The sequence below is a fragment of the Cyanistes caeruleus genome, chromosome 5 (assembly GCF_971803275.1).
Source record: "Cyanistes caeruleus chromosome 5, bCyaCae1.hap1.1, whole genome shotgun sequence".
NCBI classification, from domain to species: domain Eukaryota; kingdom Metazoa; phylum Chordata; class Aves; order Passeriformes; family Paridae; genus Cyanistes; species Cyanistes caeruleus.
In genome coordinates, this window is record NC_141705.1 from 13243581 (window position 1) to 13251100 (window position 7520).

Here is a 7520-nt window from a genome sequence, read left to right on the forward strand (position 1 = left end):
TCGGCGCCGCTTGTCCCGGCACGGCGGGCCCCGGCAGCCCCGGCGAGGGCAGCGGCGGTAGCTCGGGCGGAGAAGCTGCGCCAGACGGGCTGTGGCCGCCCGAGCCGCCGGCTCCGCTCCCTGCGGCCCTTCCCGCGGGGAAGGGACGAGAGCGGTCAGCGCGGTGAGAGCCCTTTGCCCGGCCGCGCTGCACAGCGCGGGGATGCCAGCCTCGGGGCCGGCCTCGCGTCACTCCAGGGCAGAGGGCTATTGCGGAGCCTTGCAGCCGAGAGAGGGGGAGAGGACATCTTACAGCTCGGCTGGCGCGGGGCGGAAAAAACCCGGTGATTCATATTCACTGCGCTGTCTCCTATAACCCAAGGCAACCGGCGCGCTCCTCTGGTAGGCTTGCAGGTGCATTGCTCCCCAGCCAGGGGAGGGAAAGCGCTGCGGGCGATGCAACAAGTGCCTGGGACGGTAGGCAGCTCTGAGGGAGAACAGGCAGACAGGTGCTCAGCCTAGAGCCAGTTTCACGCTTCAAAACCAACCAACCTCTTCTCGCAGATGCCAGCATGAGCAGCCTCTCTGCGTGGCTTGTTCCAGTTGCCCGATCCAACATGCATCCCGTTTTCCTGACTGAGATCCATGGTCTGTAATGCTGAAGGCCCCTTCTGGCTGTGGCACAAAGCAAGTCCTGTCGCCAGCTGTGGATCATCATGTCTATCTCATTTATTTCTCTCATCAGTGTTCTGTCCTGAGTAAATAAAGTGTAAAATAAGCTTGTCTTACCCGAGTAACATTTCATAAATCATACTTGCGTGTGTTAAGTAGAAGAAAAAGGGTTTTGTGTTATATAGAAAATTGCACCTGTAACTGGAAATGAAGGAGTTTCTCAGAAAACAAGAAACACTTGAATTATTTAATTTTGGCAAAGCCCTTGTCTTATAAGTGTTCTTGAACAGAATAGATGAATAACCCACAGATGGATGAGTGTAATCCATTCATTAGTATGTGAAACCAAAGTCATACAGGATCCAAATGACATCAAAAGTCCAAGCAATGATCAAAAGTGTATTTGACAGTATACTTCAGGGAGCCAAATAACACAGCAAATGGTTTAACAAATTGAATGACTAGGTTCTTTCATCTCTAGCTTTTGTGATTTTATATTTGAGCCCTTCTGGCTGAAGATGGTCAAAAGCTTAGGGCAATTGTGTATTAAGTGTGTGCCTGAGGAAGTATCAGTATTGGATTAAGATGAATGGATGTAAATTCCCCAGTTGGCTGGTGAGGTATTTTATTTAGTTATGTGAGCATGTGCACAGGTTACTCTGTCTGTTGTAGAGAAAAGGAGAAATTTGGATAGCCTCTTTACAGAGTGAATTGTTCTCTTTGCCACTGTGCATTTCTTTAATGGTATCTGCCTTTTAGGAACTTATGCCAACTAGTCTTACCTGCTTCTTTAGTCTTTCAGAATAAACCTTTTTATTAAGCAACTGGACACTATACTTGTTGCCACTCAGTGCTTACAATCAGTGGCTAACTTACCTTTTCCTCTTAAGTGCATGTCACCCTATGTACTGTGTCATAAAAGAAAAAAAGCTCTGTGTTTTTGTGTGCATGTACACGCACACACAAATATCTGTGACTAATAAGTGTCTTTATTTGCCAGCTATGTAAAATGAGCAGTTAAAAGGCTTTAATTCCTGATATCAAATAGCCAAACTATAGCTTGCTACTGATGGTTTTAAAAGAAAAAAATAAGTAACTTATTTACAAAAGTAATATGTTTCCTAGTCAGAAGTTGATGCCTTAACAAGGCAAAAAGGTGTACATTAGCATAGGCATTATTTGAAAATAAATTGATTAGAAAACCAGCTTTTCACCAGCGCTCCTACTGTAAGTCCTTTTGTTATGGTTATTCAGGGGATTTTAAAGCTGGGAAAGGAATTGTCCTCTGTCTTCTACAAAGTAATTTGGGTTCCAGGTGCTTAACAAATAACTCACATCCTTGCTGAGCCACTGAAGTATTATGGCCAGTAATCTTTATCTCCTGCTAGTTATCTCTGAGGAAACATGATAGCTCCTTGTGGGTATGTGAGCAACAGGAAAAGCAGCCAACACACAGAATTGATGACCTAGTGGCTACCCTCATTAAGTCAGGTTGTACCCCGATTTACTTACTCTGAAACCTTAATGGTGTCAGTAAGAATTCACCTGTGTACCATCAGCCTGACTATGAAAGCAGAAAATTTGCACTACACTCTCAAGCAGGTGTAGCACTTCCCAATGAAGTAACTACTGGAGATGAAAAAACAAAAAAAGGAAGTAATGTGTTTGCTGGCACTTGGTCTAGGAAATGATATAGAAGTCTTTTTTAAAATAAGAGTAGGCCCATGTCCAACAAAAGCTGGAGTAAGATCAATAGCATGGGACAACCTACATTTTCACCACTTGCCAAGCCCTCATTTTGGAGCAGAAACGTCACACAGTCTCTACATATGGAAATTTAGGCAATGTAAACTGTAAACTGCTATGTTCTGGACTTCTGATTCATCATGAGCAAAGCATCTAGAAATTACAGGACTTTTTTTCCTGGGGAATAGTTTTTCTAAAAATGAGGCTGAAATTGTGACAATTAATCTATTATTTGTGATTTGATGATGCTTTATTCAGGTTGGCCACATATTTTTTTTCTTTGTGGGTTGTAGTTTACTGACACAATCAACTGAAATGGCTCTTCTGGAGCCATTACAATTTGTTGTGTGAGTGCAGCTGAAAACACTTCAGCGTGCCATGTGTCACGCTTTGTCAAGTTAACAGTTGATGTTTCCAAATCAGGATTAGGAATAGTGCTGATGCAGTGCAATGCTGCAATTGCTTGTGCAACATAAGCATTCATGAAAGGGAACAAACTCTGCTGAAGGAAAGCAGCACTACCTATTGCTGTTTGTCAGGTGTCCCAGCAGTTTATTTTCCCTAAAACATCCAGACCCTTTGGTATCTGAGGTTACTTTAAAATACCAAAGAAGAGGAGCATTCTCACCAATCCATTTTAGGAAGCAAATAAACTTCAGAAATTATATTAAACTCTTTGTCAGCAATCAGGAAACTTGGATTAAGTGATGTACCAAAGGAGGTGCAGGACGTGTGTGGTGAAGCCAGCCAGGTAGAGCCAGCTGCATGGCTACATGCATGATACAGCCAGGAGTTCACCTCACCAGGCAGTGCTAAAGTCCTACAGCCCCTTCAGTCTCTCCCTCTGCCCAGCAAATCCAGACTGGGAGAGCAGGGAAACTAAAACTTAACTTTGTCATTAGGATTTTATTCTTGGATTTCTATATACGAGAAGCTTATGTGTGAACAACCCTAGAATTGTGGCATTTGTACTGAAGTGGGTAATGGATAAATGATTAGTGAACCTGTGCATGAACAAAAGTGATACCTTGATCACAGAAAATAGCAATATGAAAAATAGTGGTTTTCACTTACTGTCAAATTTGTAGAACTGTCAAATAAAAATAAAGTATTGATACTGAAGAATGCACATCTGTTATTTCCAAAATTACTGAAAATGATGAGTTTGAATTCTTCTTTGGGGATAATTGAGAAATGGTCACTGGAAAGTTGTGAAATTCTTTAAAACATCGAACCATTTTTCAAGTCTGGCATCCTTAGGTTAATCATACGGAATTCATACATATGTATCTAAATAAGATTTTTCAGAAAGAATGTAGTCCACACATTGGAATAATGCTGAGACAGAACAAGTTCTAAGCACTCAGATTCTCAAGAGCAGCATTTTCTCCAACGGTGACAAAACCATCAGTGATTCACCCACATAAAATACAGGGCAGTAAAAGCCAGAAGGATTGCTCTGAGAATCAGTGCTCTGAGCCTGCAGGTGCAGCAGGAGGGATAAATTGTGCTGCAAGGCAGATTATGTCCTGTGCCTCCTCACACCATCTGTAGGTTCATCTCTTGCTGAAGGGAAGGTGCCAAAGTACAGCAGGGAGATGAGTGCCCTGAGCCTGGGGGGGAAGGGAGGGGAGAATCACTACAGGCAGATGAATTATTCTCCAGGCCTCCTGTTATTCCCAAATATCAGACCCACCTCTTTGCTAAGCTGGGGCAGAAAAGTGACAGTCCTATGATGGAGAGGCAAAGCTCTGTCTGGCAGAGGGATTTGGGGAGACAACAGTGATGGGATATACTTAAACACTAGGAAGCACAGCTTTAGGGGTAAAGTGAGGTTGATCTTTTACTGATCTCTTCCCAGGTTAATCCTGCTTATGATTTAAACAGTCATTTAAATGGCTAAAGTTACCTGATTTAGAGAAGCACAGTAATTTTTTGGCTATTATACAAATGGATTTCAAACAGCATCTAAGTAACACAAGGTCATGTAGTCCAAAATGATCTTCTGTTAATTTAGAGTATTACATGAATTTGAAGGGTAAGATCAATTCCAACAGAAGCTGGACTTAACCACTAAACCATTTATTTTTTTTTCAAAAAAGTGCATAAACAAACCTTTCACCAGGAATGCTAGATAGTGATCCTAGACTTCTCTTTGGCCTTGAACCACTTCAAATTAATTGGTTTGCAGCCAAAGGAGGTGCATAATATAACATCACAATTTATATTTAGGAAACCTCATTAGAAATGAAAAAGTTATGTAACTCCTCAGAGAAAGCAAAAGAAATATAGGACAAATTATACTCAAACACTGCAGTTAAATTATTTTAACAGCAGGGTAGCTTTTAAAAAAAAACTGTTAGGACAAAATCCTACATAGGATGAGGAAAAAAGCTCTTATATCTTACTGTAATTAGAAACTCATCAGGTTAATGGGACAATTTTTCAAAAGCTACCATTTAAGTTTTTGCACATGGCATTGATCGTGCTTTATTTCAGCTTGCAAATAGAACTTGGCCAGAGGGGGAAAAAAAAGCAATCAGACATTTTCTAATGTACATATAAATTCAGAGCTCTGTATCTTTTGTGTCTGTGCTCTTTCATTCAATTTGTACTTGTGATGGAGTTCTAAGATCTCTCTTTCACTTCAATATTCACTGACTGAAATTGCTCAAAGCACCAAGTGATTTTGGAGTATCTCAGTCTTTAGTGGTGAATCTCACAGGGTTCAAGGGAAGAAAGCCAGCTCGTTAAGATTCTCTCTTTATTTGGGCACTTAAAATCTGAGGCATAAGAAATTAAAGATTACTTTTGATAAATAAAGTCAGCACTTCAAAAAGACATTTGGTATTTAAAGATGTGACAAGAAGAAATTCTGAAAAGGATGGAAAAGGGTGTAGCATTATGGGAAAAGTTTTCCAAAACAGCCAAATGACAGAGGAGCCTAAATCTCTAGGCAATTCTATTATTGACTATGGCAGTTTTGTTGGGATTCCTAAATATGCTTATTTACACAGATATCTAAGTGTCAAAAGACAAAAGGGAGTGGATGTGCAAAACATCTGCTCACTCCAGATGACTAACAAGTGAAAAATAAGAGGGAGCCTGCAAAGCAGCTCATGAATGAGCCAGCCACCTTTACTGAAAGGATGAATTATTCCTTTTATAAAGCAATGTATTATTAGAATTAGGTTCCTAGACTGCAGCAGCTGTCCACTGAAGTATTTTTTTTTTTTTTTTAAGAAAGCTTTCATTGGTACATTTTCATGGTACATTGAAAAACAAAACTGCAAACAGAGATGTTACTAGAAAACAAGGTACTGTGCTTATTATTATATTCATATTTTTCAGGATGGATGGAGCAAGGTAATTATGGGAATGGAATAATGGTATAGGACAGTATAGAAGAGAGTCTTTCAGCTGAAATGGACCTAAACTGATCTTCTGGTTTTACTGCCTGACCTGTTCAGGGCTGAGCAAAAGTTAAAACAAGTTACTAAGGGCAGTGTCCAAATGCCTCTTAAACACTGACAGGCTTGGGGCACCAGCCACCTCTCTGGGAAGCCTCTTCTGTTTGGCCACTCTCTTGGCAGAGAAATGCCTCCTAATTTCCAGTTGAAACTCAAAGATGCACCTTTGAACCATTCCCATGTGAAATAAAGTAACTCAATGGCAGAAGTAGAACAGTGTAACTAGTTAACTAATTTCAGAAGGGTACACTTGGATTAAAAACGTACTGCTATTTACATATAATATAATTAGTTCTATATTCTGAATGGAAAAGGTTTTACAGCTGCCTGTTATTAAGAGCTGTAAAACTGAAAAACTGTGATATGCAGTGCAGCTTCTTTACGCTGCATATCACACTCATCTGTAAGATTAGAGCTTTAAAACAGCAGAGTTTTTCCTATCCTGGTAACCCATTTTGCATTCCTTTAAACTGACAATCCATGCAACAGGAGATACTTTGAAAACAACAACAAAAGGATGTAGCAAGCAATTTCAGTAGCAAATTCAAAGAAATAGTAGGATCTGTTTGTCACAGGAATAATTCTTTCCCTGCTAGCTGAAAAAAAACTAAACCCAAGACCAACTACATCCAGACAGGACAGATGTTGACTACCACAGGATTACTGGTACTTCACAGCAAGAGATCCAAGAGCTTAAACCCTCCTATTTGTATTCTGTAAAATGCACAACATCATCACTGCTGTATTTGAATTTCTTGTGTTACTTTAGGAAACTGCAACTGAGGGCATTAAGCACCCTACTTGCTAAGAAATCTAAATCCAGTACGTATGAATTTTAAATCAATCAACTCTCTAAACATGGTGCACATTTGAAAAAGAATTAATTGAAATGAAAACACTCTGAAAATCAGAAAATAAGAATGACAAATGAGGAATAATCCCAGAAAGACAGGATTCCCGCTAAACATTAAAGTACATCAGCTGAAGAAATCTACCAAGCACATTCAAGACTCCACATAAACTGGGTTCTTGAATCAGTGTCTTCAACCAGAACTGGCAGTAAAGGCATCCAGTTGCCTTCTGTGGACACAGGGGATGAGAGAGCTTGAATACTCCTCTAACAGCTGTGGAGAGCAAATGTTATGTTAGCTTCTCTGAGGAGAATGTGGGCAATTGTACCAAGCAGCTTCCAAAAATATTTTACATCCTCAAAGCACTGGACAAAGATGAAGTAACAATTCCCTGTTCCATTTCCCATTACAGACAGAGATGAATTCCAAAAGAAAAGCAACTCAGGCCTCAGGCTTGAGAGAGGGAAAAGGACAATTCTTCAAGAGTGTTGGGATGGCCAAGCTAATTAATAGTAGTAGTTTAGTGAGAATCTCTGGGTGATAATTCCTACAGAGAAGTCCAAAGTGGTAGATTTTAATAAATTCCCAGCTGCCTAACTGCATTTTGCTTGGCTGAACTTAATCCAACTGGCTTATACAAGTAAAAGAATTTGCAGATAGTCGTAGGATCGTAAAGCAACAGCTCAGTGGAGGAGCAGGTGGATATTTTTGTTGTTTCCCAGTAGTCTGTTCTTGTTTTCATCTGTCTCAAATTATGATATGTAAAATCAAAAAGGAGTGTAAGGGAATATTTGGCAGTGAC

General features: G+C 40.3%; 1 long non-coding RNA gene across 1 annotated transcript; it reads left to right on the forward strand.

The window, feature by feature from the left end:
- The first annotated feature begins 17 nt into the window (after nucleotides 1–17).
- On the forward strand, nucleotides 18–1165 carry LOC111928193 (uncharacterized). The gene is made up of 2 exons (XR_015286534.1): nucleotides 18–381; nucleotides 544–1165. It is a non-coding gene; the product is annotated as an uncharacterized LOC111928193 (long non-coding RNA).
- The last annotated feature ends 6355 nt before the right edge of the window (nucleotides 1166–7520 follow it).